This window comes from Mustela nivalis, assembly GCF_964662115.1.
Source record: "Mustela nivalis genome assembly, chromosome: 1".
Classification (NCBI taxonomy): Eukaryota; Metazoa; Chordata; class Mammalia; order Carnivora; family Mustelidae; genus Mustela; species Mustela nivalis.
The window spans coordinates 199,614,545-199,627,865 of NC_139020.1; positions in this window are offsets into that span (position 1 = coordinate 199,614,545).

The window sequence follows — 13,321 nt, forward strand, 5'->3', positions numbered from 1 at the left end:
GGGCAGGGGGTGGGCGGGCAGAGGATTGCTGGAGAAGTCTCAGCAATGCTGTCGAGTAAATGCTCCCTTAGTGGGGATCCTGAGTGAGAGCCACCTGGCCTCAGCTGTCTGCTCTCCCAGAGGGATGGCTGGACACTGGGGAAGGGATAAGTTCAGGATTTGGGTCATGGTCCATGTTAGGGATTAAGGTTAAAGTCAGAAGCAGGATCAGTGTCAGGTTAGGGTTAGGGGTTAGGATAGGAGTGAGGGCAAGAGTTTAGAAGGAATGATGGTCAAGGTCGGAGTTCAGTCAAGGTCAGAGTGAGGGTAAAATCAGGTACTGGGTCCAGATCAGGACTTTCCTGATTGGCCTTGTCCGGGGTTGTGCAGAAGGGAGCTCTGGCTTTTATTACTCTTGCTAAGGGCAGGAATTGGGTGGGGGCTGGGCAGCCAAGACCTTGGTCTCTCTGTGACTGTGGCCCAGTCCTTCCCCTTCTGTGTCCTGTTTGGCATCTGCAAGAACAGTTGTTGTGCAAGACCACTGGTCTGCCATCCTGGGAAGGGGAGGAAAAGCTGGCAGGAGGTAGAGCTGGGACCCAGGTGCTGGGGAGGTCCCCGTGTCGTGACCCCTTCTGGGGGTGGTGCTCCGTGCCCGTAGAGAGAAGGGTTCAGTTTGAGTGCAGAACCGGACCCAAGCAACTATGCACATTGTTCACGACACACCTGAGGCCGGGGGCTACGTCCCGCCTCCCCTTCACATCCTGCTGCGATTTTAAAAAAGAAATGTTCATTCTGCGAGGCAGGCCAGGGGGAGAGTGTGGCAGGGACTCAAAACTGTGGGGGTAAGACCTGCTGGCTTCTGTGTTTGGGAAGTTCTGGCGGTGTCTGGGGACACCTTGGGTGAAAGCTGCTGGTGGCTGGGGACAGGGGAGTCCTGCCCTGGCTTTTCCCTGAGCCCCTGACACCTTCCCTCGTTCTGCTGGCTAGGAAGGACGCGCAGGAGCCGGCCCGCCCAGAGCAGCGTCAAGGCCCTTCCTCTGTCCTGAGGGGCAGGGCACACTGCACCCCCAGCTGCTGATCCCTCGGCAGGGCAGCCCGGAGCTGGGGCAGCTGTGCCCAGTGCCGGGGGCACTCGGTCTCTGTGTGGGGAAGCGGGGAGGACATTCGAGAAGGGGCTAGCTAGTCCTGCTACCCCCTGTGCAGTCCTTGGGCTGTCATGCCCAGGCCTGCCTTCAGAAGCCAGTGTTTCCCCCCAAACTGCTGCAGTCCTCATGAGAAGTGTGGGGGTGGAGGGACCGTCCTAAAAGGAGTGGCAGCGGAAGAGAAAGCAAGGGACTAACAACGCACATGGGACCTCGGTCTCAGGAAGCCACTGCTTCATACAGAGGGATGCTGTTCATACGGCCACACCGGGCTCCGTGTCAGAAACCAGGTGCAGACCATCAGCTGGTACACCTGGCCCAAACGGTGCAGACCAGCCGTCACAGGTTGTCTCTGAGCTGTCCCAGACACCAGCGCAGGACCTTATTCATCACTAGCTCATGAATTTCATTTCATTTGGCCAAGGGTCTGTACCAGGCTGCAGGCATCCCCAGGGGCAAGCAGAGGTGACCGATGGGCGGAGAGGAGCCATGTACTTACACAGGGAGCATTGCCAATGCTTCCGAGGAAAGGTGACCTCGGGGACTGGGAGCTGTCTGCATCCCATGGGTCCCGTCCTGAGTGGGGTCTTGCTCACTGCTGGAGAAAGAGCCCAGAAGACACTTGCCTTCTTTGTGGTCAAGACAGGACAGGAGATCTGTGTCCTGGCCAATGGCACCATGGACCTGGACCTTGAGGAAGTTGCCAGAGGGAGGGATGGCCTGCCTAGCAGGATGGAAAGGCAGGGACACGGGCTTGGCTTTCCTAGAATGCAGAGGGTTGGGAATGAGTGAAGGAGAGGTCAGGTAAATCCAAAGTGAGAAAGGCTTGCCAAACCGATGGGGACCTTTTCCATTTCCTGATTTTTCAGCCTCCCATGATACTGTTCTCTGTCCTGGTTGGTGGTTATCAAATACCCACCAGTTCTTTCTCCCTCTTCCCAGCAAGACATGGAGGCAGGGGCCCCTCCTCTTCAACCTTCGCCTTCTGAGGCTGGGTTCCAGTAGCTCCCATGCCCTCTGCCAGTTCTCCAGGACACGTGGGCTGGGAGCATGTCACCACTGAGTGAGAAGTTGCCACCCCGAGCGGCCAGGTGGGGAGACCATGCGGGGGACACCGAAGAGAGAGATGGATGCCAGCAGACCCAGCTCCTCTGGGATCCAGTTGCTTGGGTCTCCCAGCCCAGACCCTGAGCATGTGAACAAAAACAGTTTTGGGTGACTGCTGCCTTGGCCGCCATCTGGCTGGAACCTTAGGAGATGTCCCCTAGCCCAAGCTGAGCTGCCTAGCCGAGCCCGTCAACCCCAAATTCAGGAGCAAACCGCACAACTGCTGGTGTTTCAAGCCACTGTCTGGGGGTGTCTTTTTGATGGGACAGCAAGTACACAGAACCGTCCTTTCTCCATTATTCATTACCTATCCTTCCATCAAAGACACTTCTACACGCTTCCTTTTTAAAAGCTTCATATCCCCATGGTCCGTGGAAGTCTGCCATCAATGGCCATAAATGGAAGACAATTGTATAAAGCAACACAGGAAATAGAACTACGTGATCAGTTTCTACATAGGGACAGTGGCCGCCTCCCCTGGGTGGGGCTGTGTCCCACTGGCAGCTTCCCAGCACTCGTAGAACCTATTCTCTAGCCCCCTTCTAAGCCCCGCCACCAGCTGAGATGCACCCCTTTCTCAGAGGTCCGGGTTCCTGCCCCATGGGGCCCATCGTCCAAACTTCTAAGTTTCACTATTTCTAGCCTCTTTCCCTTCTTCCTCCAGCCCTAGGGAGAGGGGCTGCTTTCTGTAATTCTTTGAGAATTCTTGCTTTGCCATTTCAGTTCTTCAGCTGCTGAGTGTAGAAGGCAACATCACTGTCACCCTAAGATATCCATGCTCTAATCCTCAGAGCCTGTGAACTAGTCACCTTAATGGCCAAAGGGACTCTGTAAAACTCTGTAGATGTGAATAAGGATCCTGCAATAGGGAAATTATCCTGGATTACCTGTGTGAGCCCAGTCTAATCAGGAGGGTCCTTAAAAGTGGAAGGCAGAAGAAAGTCAGAGGGAGATGTGGCTAGGAGGAATGTGGCTAGGAGATAGGGAACAGGACAGAAAGCCTGTAGAAGCTGCAAGAGGAAAAGAAATGGACTCTGCCGCAGAGAGCCTTCAGAAAGGAGCACCACCCAAATGAGAACTAGGTTAGATTTCTAACCTCCAGAACTGAAAGATAATGAATTTGTGTTGTTTCTAGCCACTCCATTTGTGGTAATTTGTGATAACAGCCGTAGAAAACACACACATGGGTTAACACGTATGAAATTCTCTCAACATAACACGTGGTCATCCTCCCTGGTCCTGGAAACACAGGTTCCCTCCCACTCCCTCAAGTCCAGGCTGCTCCCTGTCACTCCAGATGGTGGGCAGAGCCCACTTCTCCTGCCACTGCCTCTGGGGGCTAGAGGGCTATGGCTCTCAGCAAGCTCTTCCCTTTGCTGTCTCTGACCTTATATGTCGCTCTCGGCCGGCAAGAACGACTCCGAGACTCACGTAGCGGCGAACCTTCTTCTTTAATCGCTTTTTTCTTCCTCCTCCTTTACCCTCGGCGCATGCGTTTTTATACAGGCAGTGTTACCCAATCACAATGCAGTGCTCATGCACCTCCCGCGAGAGTGGACCTAAATGAACAGCCAATCATATTCAGTCCCTTACAGCTCTTAGAGTAGGCCTCCTGTACCGGCTCCCGACACTTATACTTCCCATCACTGGTCCCCCGATGATGCAGAGTCCCCAGGATTCAAGGATCCCAGGAAGCCAAGACTCTGTCCCCTCCTCACTTGTGACATCTTCAGCTCATATATTCCTCTGTCATTGTGTAGGACCTTCTCAACGCCAGGACTTTTGTCTCTAAACCCCCACCAGGCCTCCACTTACTCAGGGCAGGTGGCAAACCTGCCTCCAGTTCTCTCTCTTAAAAAGGAGTGGTGTTGCTTCCTCCAAGAACCTTCGCAAAAACGAATACCAGATAAATTGAATAGCGAGAAGGTAAAAATAAGACTCTAAGAAAATTAGAAGATCGGAGAGTAAGTATGCAAATTAGGATGTGAAAGACTATGTTACCTGTGGACAAGCATCAACTTCTGTTGCTGCTGCCTAAAGGTTCTTTGGGCATAGTTAAAACAGTGGACAACCTGACCGGCCATACCACCTGTCAGAGCATAGGCTACAAAACCGATTCAGAAGTGGAGGGTCAAGTGAAGTCCCAGTGTATGTAAATAAATAATAGGTTTGGTGTTGGTGAGCAGAATATCCAAGATAGCCAGAAAGTTTCAGGAATTATTGACTGGGGTGGCTGTGCTCCTGATATGCCAGACAATATAGAAAAAACCTGTGTGGAGCGCCTGGGTGGCTCAGTGGGTTAAGCCACTGCCTTTGGCTCAGGTCATGATCTCAGGGTCCTGGGATCGAGTCCCGCATCGGGCTCTCTGCTCAGCGGGGAACCTGCTTCCCTCTCTCTCTGCCTGCCTCTCCATCTACTTGTGGTTTCTCTCTGTCAAATAAATAAATAAAATCTTAAAAAAAAGAAAAGAAAAGAAAAGAAAAAACCTGTGTGGTTCAAATTTAGCTTTGAACCACTGTCTCTATTTTAAAAAAGAAAAAAAATGTGATTTATTTTCATGTGTGTGTTAGTCATCTATTTAAAAGACAGGTGATTCTTTGCAGTGTTTATTGACTCTAGGAATTGTTTCCTTCCTTCTCTCTTACAGGGTGTTCTTATCAGGCCTGGGAAGAGTAATAATGTAGCACCTGGGGGCAAAGAGGCAGCCTAGTAGCTTAGCACTGGGGGCCACGATAGAAAGGATTTCCATGGCAGTGTTGACCTTCCCCTTGGTGCTGTGATGGACGGGGAGTAAAGTGTCCCATGCACTGCAGGAGTCCAGCATGCCTGAACTTGGCTTCATCGAAGGTGTCAGACAGACTTCTGGACAGGAAAGCCACAGCGATGCTCCCCAAGGTCAAGGATCCCAGGTAGCCATAGCAGAAGTCAGTGAGAGCCCTCACTGCATCCAGTGATGATGTGTGTAGACACAGAGTGTGTGTGCATTTCAGTGAAAGGAGGAGGAGATCCCAACCAGATTGCACAGTGACTTGGATCAAAGCACAGATGGGAATGACAGTTAGGTGCTCCTAATAACAACAGTGCCTTGTCCTCTTCCTTGGCACAGTCGTCTTGAAAGCCAAAACTCACATTGATGATTTTTAGTCAAAACAGTGAGAGTAGCCACAGCGAACACAAATGCAAATGTCTTTTGTTGAAGTACGTGCGGGTGTCTTTGTTGGGAGGGGCAGTGAAGAGGAAGAAACAGGGGAAGCCCAGGAAAATGCTGGTGAGCGGGATGTAGCTGAGAGTTGGCTGTTGGCCTTGACAAAGGGATGTCTTGGTGCTTCACAGAGTCCCTAAGGACCACAGCCATGGGGACAGAGAAGCATAGATCTGTGCAGGCTTGAGTCATCCCAGTGGGTCTTGATAAGTCAGGAAGGTTGGTTTCTTTGGGAGACAGTGATCTTGATCTGGGCTTGAGTACAGATGATGAAATTTGTCCCTGATTTTCATCCAAGTGATTAGTGGTCCTATCTCGGCTCTGGAAGATACTCAGGGCAGCCTCTGGTCACGAAGCAGTCTGGTCTGAATGATGGGGTCTCCCTAACTTTCTCCTTACATGCTAAGGGGTTGACTGCAGTTGCTGATACATTCTACCAAACCCGGATACATCCCTTGGTCCAAGGTGAGCCGTCAATACAGAAACTTAAGGAGAAAGCCACTTGGCTTTCTAAGGTAGAAAGATGGTTTGATGGGATTTGATTCGCTGGTTGGATCCAGGACCCTAGAGGACTTGGCTCTGGTCAGTACTGCAGACTGGCTTCTTGCTGTGGCTTGAAGCCCTGCTCATAATTGGCAAAGTGGTTTTATTCATCAAACTAAATGAATCTGGCTAGCATGTCAGACAGATGGATTGGGTCAAGAATGAATTCTAAATCCTGTGCAAGTGCCTTTCCAGAAAACGACACCATCTTTCTCCTCTGTTTTACTTTCCTTAGTTTTGTCCTCTGCCTTTTTCATATCGTTCCCTCTTCTTGTCTCAAGTTCTACGTAGATTCAGGAGCTGTCCTGACAGACAGCCTTCTAGGGCTGGTAGGATCTGAATGGGGCCGCTGTGGTGACCGTGAGGCACGGACCACCCATCACTAAGGCCTCTCAGGGTGTAAGTGTACAGTTATGTTTATTATTAACCACGGGCCAAGGAGCTTCAGACCACAGGTGGAGAGGTTGTGGGAAGGTTCCAGAAGCACCACACCCTTGTAATGCCCTTTACTTTATAGGCCAAAGGGAAACATTGGGACAGTTATGAAATCCTGAAAAGTTCCTGTTCAGGAAACGGTCTTAGAAAAGAGAAAAGCATCTGAAACTTAGCAACTGACCTCAGCCTGTTTTATATTGATGGACTTAATACCAGCTGAGCTAGCTGTCTGCTAAAAGGGGGAGGAAGTAAGCCTCGAGTGACATCCACCCTGCTTTGAATGGGGTGTTATTTAGAGGACTTGTCTTCAAGCAGCATGCTTGTGCTATAGGCAAATACTCCATTCATTCATCTAAAAGAGAAGATTTGGGTCTCATCACAGATTGTGAGCGTTGTTCCAGACCCTAGGGCTATACTGGATACCAAGGCAGCCAAAGTTTCTGCCTTTGCATTCAGCCTCTGAAACCAACCCCACTCCTGGAGATGGGTCCTAGTCCTCCCTGGCCCTGGGCTAACTTATCTACCCTTTCCCGGCAGCCAAACCATGTTACTAGAATCATCCTTCACAGTCTTCTTCCATCTCAGTTCTCAAGTTCTCCCAAAGTTGGCCTCTAGCCCAGTGGGTGCTTTATCCTGTTGATCCTTTCATACATCAGAGAGGAGGGAGGCTGTGTCGGCTCATCTCCAGGGAGTCAAGTTTTCCAAAGGGCAGCAATTAGGACTATTCAGATCTCTGAGAGGTCGCCATGCCAATGGGGCAGAATGAAGCCAATGGGCTTCAAGGCCTGAGTCATCCTCTAAAGCTCTTTTTGACCCTGAACAAAGGAATCCTATGGGTTGCATCAATTATTTTCCAGCAACAAACTGGGTTCCATAGAAACATGTTGTTTTCTAGAAGAAAATTCCAGTAGAACTTTAAAAAATGACAAGTTACATTCACACAGGTGGATATGAAAATTTGACTTTATTTATCAGTCCTATGAGAGTAATTTCATACTGCTTGTATTTATGTGCATTACCAAAAAAGCATCTAAAACACTTGTAGGGGTGTCTGGGTGGCTCAATCATTAGGCATCTGCCTTCAGCTCAGATCATGATCCCAGGGTCCTGGGATCGAGCCCTGCATTGGGCTCCTTGCTCAGTAGGAAACCTGCTTCTCCCTCTCTCACTCCCACTCCCCACTGCTTGTGTTCCCTCTCTCGCTGTCTCTCTCTCTGTGTGTCAATTAAATAAATAAATAAAATATTTTTTAAAATAACTAAAACACTTGTAACCAAAACATACCAAGCAATAAAAATCTTTTTAGGACAGATTCAGCCTGGGAATAAGATAGAGCCCAACAAGTTAGCAGTGCTTGGGTATTTCAAAAGATAAACATGTTGGGGTGTCTGGGTGGCTCAGTCAGTTAAGCGGCCAACTCCTGATTTCAACTCAGGTCTTGGTCTCAGGGTAATGGGATTAAGCCCCATGTTCGGCTCCATGTTCAGCAGGGAGTCTGCTGAAGGATTCTGTCTCCTCTCCCTCCATCCCTCCCCAATTAGTGCATGCACTTATGTGTGCATGCTTTCTCAAATAAATAAATCTTAAAAAGAAAAGAAAAGAAACAAAGACATCTTTTTTTTAAAAGATTATTTATTTATTTGACAGCGATCACAAGCAGGTAGAGAGAGGAGGAAGCAGGCTCCCTGCTGAGCAGAGAGCCTGATGTGGAGCTTGATCCCAGAACCCTGGGATCATGACCTGAGCCGAAGGCAGAGGCTTTAACCCACTGAGCCACCCAGGTGCCCCAAGACGTCTCTTTCTGATACTCAGAGACAGGATGTTTACAAATGGTTTCACCTGTCAGCACACCCATAGTAAAACCCTCCCCATGGAAGTGGGGTCTCCAAATCCAAAACTCTTCTTCCTACTCATCATACCCTTGGCCGAGAATTCATTATTGTCTCTGATGGATCAGACGAATTGCGCTGGAGCCTAGCATGGAACCAACCAAGATTCCTGCCAAGTCTCTATCCCCCATTTAGAAGACTAAACAGACATCAAAACAGGCCCTGAGATGTCTATTTTTACTATTTTAACTATCTAAACAGTGTCCTGTCTTGGGAATAGAATACCTTCTCCATACTATACTCCATTTTAAAAGTACTACATCCACCAAGTTTCTTGAGTGACCTTCTACAACCAACCCACCAAGCCAGCTCTCTTGCACCTCTCCTGAGTAAGCCATCGCTCATGGAAACGAGGTGACAACTGTCCAGAGGAAGGGAGGATGGGGACTCTGAGCTTCTCTTATAAAATGATGCAGTCTAAAGATGATACATTTTATTGCTTTAAAATTACCATCAACCTTAAACGAGGGTGTAGTGACCTGATGCTAAACCTTGTAAACTTCAGGAGGTGGAACCGACATTTTGAAGATGCACCCAGCAGATTGTGAGTGGCCTAGAGAGGAAGTTTTAAGGGAAGGGAGGGAGTTGGGGTGACCGGGTTTTCGTGTATCTGGGCAGGTGGGGCACTGGTTACAATGAAGAATGAGGTTGGGGGTATGTGAAAGTTGGGGGTGGGTATGGAGAAACTTTCTGGGAAAATCTCCTTAGAAGAAAAATTTATTTGCTCTTTAAAGTCTCAAGGTAGAGGCAGGCTTTAAGTGAACTCATTGGATGGCCTTTGGTGACTCTGAAGATTTTCACTCATAGAAACTTAGCGATCTAATCAGTTGTTTACCCGTGACTGTCACCGTCTGTTTGCATCCCTTAACCTACCAAGGGTCAGGTACCATACTTTGCTTATGAGGAACTGTGTTAGAAGATGATGCAGCTAAATCTGAGACCTAATACAACTTGACTGAGGCCAACCAGCTACAAACATGCACAGTAAGTTCTCTTCCTGTGTATTTAAATTGTATGAAAAGTCAGCCCAATCCTGTAGGTACTTTGTAGCTTCCAAACAAACAGCACCAACTCCATGGTCCTTGTGAAATGCCTGCTACCCAGAACCTTCTCCTGACCACCAGGGCCTTCCTCCAGTGAAGGCATAGTCCTGTGGACCAGCTAAGAGAAGCGAGTTTGAGGGCGATGTCTTTGAAAAACCCTTGGAACCCTCTTGGAATATATTTATGGTGACCCTATTTCTTCACCAAACATTTTGACACAGGATCAGATATTGGTAGCCCATTTGCAGTAGGGATTGCTCTAGAAAGTCCAGCTTATTCAGTTTCTCTGGAGACAGAACTGGGAGGATCTATTTGCAGGATTTAATCCCTGGAGTGAGTGAACTCTGGGTGGTTTCCTCCCAGGGAATAACCCCTCATATGAGATGTCTCAGACTGACACTTTCTCCTGGAGCTATGGCTTGGTTTTCTAAACCAAGAACCAAAACCCGGGGCCTCAGGTCCTGGCCAAAGTTACAGGGGATGTGGGAGACCTTGCTCTTAAAGAACAGCTTTGTTTCCTGATCAAGACCCTGAAATCCCCTTTAATCTGTATGATTTGTGACTTTGGGAGTAAGAGAAATCAACTCCAGGCAGCTTAAAAGAAAGGAATTCATTCTATGAACACAGCAGTCCCTCATGGATCCCAAGGCCAGAAAGCAGCCAGACTCCTGGAAGGGACCAGCACCAGGCTGGAACGTCGCCCAGAACCTTGGAAGGCACTTTTTTCACTTCCTATGCTTATTCTCCAGGCGTCTGCTTCCCTCCTATTTCCAAGTGGTTAGACTTCTCTGCTTTCCAATCAGAGTAGGCTCAGACTGACACCCCCACTCCCAGAGTGCTCAGGTTTTCATGGTGTTAGTTCAGATGCGGGGAAGAGAAAGGATTCTTTCTCGGTCCCACCCCACCCTCTGGGGAAATGTCTGCTGGGTCAACACTGTGCTCTCTCCTGAACCCAAGTCAGGTCAAGGCTTGGTGGTTCAAACATGGCTGTCTTGGGGGGGGGGTGCAGATTTGGAGAGAAAGAGCCAGAAAGAACTTCTTCTCTGAGTTTGGTCCTGAGCAGTGAGGGTAGGAGCGTGACTGGGTCCCATCAGGAGGTCCATGGATCTGGGTCCTGTGGATGCTTGCCATTTGGTCATAGTCCCCTTGGGTCTATGGAGACTGTCATTAGTTTATACTCAGTACACTTTCCACTATTTACTTCAGAAGCTGCTTCTTCTCCATTTCGTGTAGGCCTAAGAGAAATCATACAGTATTTGTCCCTTTGTGGTTGGCTTGTTATTATTATTTTAAGCAGGCCCAGCATGGAACCCAATGTGGGGCCTGAACTCACCACCCTGAAATCAAGACCTGAATTGAGATCAAGAGTTGGACACTCAACCGACTGAGCCACCCAAGTGCCCTTATGATTGGCTTATCTTACTCAGCATAATGTCCTATAGGTTTATTCATGTTGTAGCTTGCATCTGATATTCCTTCCTTTTTTTTTTTTTTTAAAGATTTTATTTATTTATTTGACAGAGAGAGATCACAGGTAGGTAGAGAGGCTGGCGCAGAGAGAGAGAGAGAGAGAGGGAAGCAGGCTCCTTGCTGAGCAGAGAGCCCGATGTGGGACTCGCTCCCAGGACCCTGAGATCATGACCTGAGCCGAAGGCAGCAGCTTAACCCACTGAGCCACCCAGGCGCCCTATTCCTTCCTTTTTTAAGGCTGGATTATATTCCATTGTATGGATGCATCACAGTTTATTTAATCATTCATGCACTGATGGACACTTGAGTTGCCTCCATCTTTTAGCTCTTGTGAATAATACTGCTAGGAACATGGGTGTACAAATATGTCTTCAAGATCTTGTTTTTGATTCTTTTGGGCGTATATGCAGAAGTGGGATTGCAGGACGCCTGGGTGGCTCAGTCGGTTAAAAGTCTGCCTTCAGCTGAGATTATAATCCTGGAGTCCTGGGACTATTAGTCCTATTAGTAGTTCTAACGTTTCTTTTGTGTGTGTTTGTGGGATCTTTTGCGTTTTCCGTCTGTGAGGTCATATCATCTGTGAATAGGGATAAGACTTTTGTTTCTTTTTCTTTCCTGATTGCTCTAGCTAGACTCAGCACTATGTTGACTAGAAGTGGTGAAAGTGGACATCCCCTCCTTTCAGGACCCCACTGACACAAAGTTTAGATCTTTTGTTATTGTCCCACACGTCCTGAGATTCTGTTCCTTTCTGAAAGAAGAAAATTACTGGGGCATTTGGTGGCTTAGTCTGTAGAGTATGTGACTCTTGATCTTGGAGTCATGACTTTGAGCCCCATGCTGGGCTTAGAGATTGCTTAAAAAGAAAAAAAAAAGAGAAAATTACTTTCTTCTTGTTGTCCAAATTAGGTAAATTTTATTAACTATCTACAAGCTTGCTAATCCTTTCCTCTGTATTTTCCACTCACTGTGGGGCTCATCCCGTGTTATTTTTGTTGTCGATTTTAGTTAATGCATCTTTAATTTATAAAATTTCCATTTAGTTCTTTTTATATATTTTTTTTTCATGTCTTTGCTGATATATATATATATTTTTTTACTTCTCCCATTTGCTTAAAGAGTGCTTGTAATTGCTTGTTGGAGCATTTATATAACTGCTTCAAAATCCTTGTCAGATAATTCCAACATCTGCGTTGTCTCAGTACTGCTATCTGCTGATTATCCTTTCTCATCTGAGTTGAGATTTTCTGGGCTCTTGTTATGAGTAATTTTGGATTATATCCTGGGCATTTTGAGTACAGGGTTATGAGACTCTCCCCTTTCTACATATCTATTTTAGCAGACAGTCAAGCTGTTTATATTAAGAACGCATGGCCTGGCCCACTTCTGTGGGCTATATTTTAAATGTCAATTACTTTTCAAAGCCTTTGGCTGTTCATTTGTGGTCTGTTGCTCACGAGCTACCCGGAGGCCAGTCTGAAACCTGGGCAGGATTCCACACCATCACTGAGCTCCCGAAGCTTTTGCTGTATTTATCCTGGTCAGTTTTATAAATGGGATGTGTCCAGGACTAGGTACTTTTTTTTTTTTAAAGATTTTATTTATTTATTTGACAGACAGAGATCACAAGCAGGCAGAGAGGCAGGCAGAGAGAGAGGAAGGGAAGCAGGCTCCCTCCTGAGCAGAGAGCCCGATGCAGAGCTTGATCCCAGGACCCTGGGATCATGACCTGAGCCAAAGGCAGAGGCTTTAACCCACTGAGCCACCCATACACCCCAAGGACTAGATACTTAAAGCAGCCCATTCTGCTATGAATTTGTGTCCTCTCCCCCTCCCTAACTCCCCAAATTCATATGTTGAATCCTTAATCCCTCCCATGATGGGTTTTGGAAAGGAGCCCTTGGGAGTTCATTAGATTTGGATAAGATCAAGAGGGTGGGGCCCTCATGATGGGATCACTGTCCTCGCAAGAAGAGGCCCCAGGGAGCATTTCCCTCCCACCCCGTGCCCTGTGAGGACACTGAGAAGGTAGCAGTCTGCAAGGCAGGAAAGATCCCTCACCAGAACTGACATGTCGGAGCTTTGATCTTGGACTTCCAGCCTCCAGTACTATGAGAAAATGGCCCTCAGGCTTCTTTCCCCCTTTCTTCAGCAGTCTCTGCTGCCAGGACACCAAGGCCTTCGTGTGTAGACTGTCTTGCCTCTTGGGAGGCATCTGCAGAGATTCCTGGCTGGCCTTCTCCCACCTCTCCCCTCCTACCTTTCGGTGTAGGGTAACCCTTCAGAACCCAGGCCATTGTGACCCTCCCCTGCCAACACCCTTCGGTGGCTTTCCATGCCCTTGGAAGAAGCTCCAAGTCTCCCAGCCAATGAGGCCCTGGGAGGTATTTCTGCAGACTCACACCTAGTCCTCACTCCCAGTCTTGTGTTGCTAAATGTATTCCCCCAAAGCCACCAGGACCAACCAGCCCTGAACCTTACCTTCACCTGGGTCATGTTTTCTTTACTAG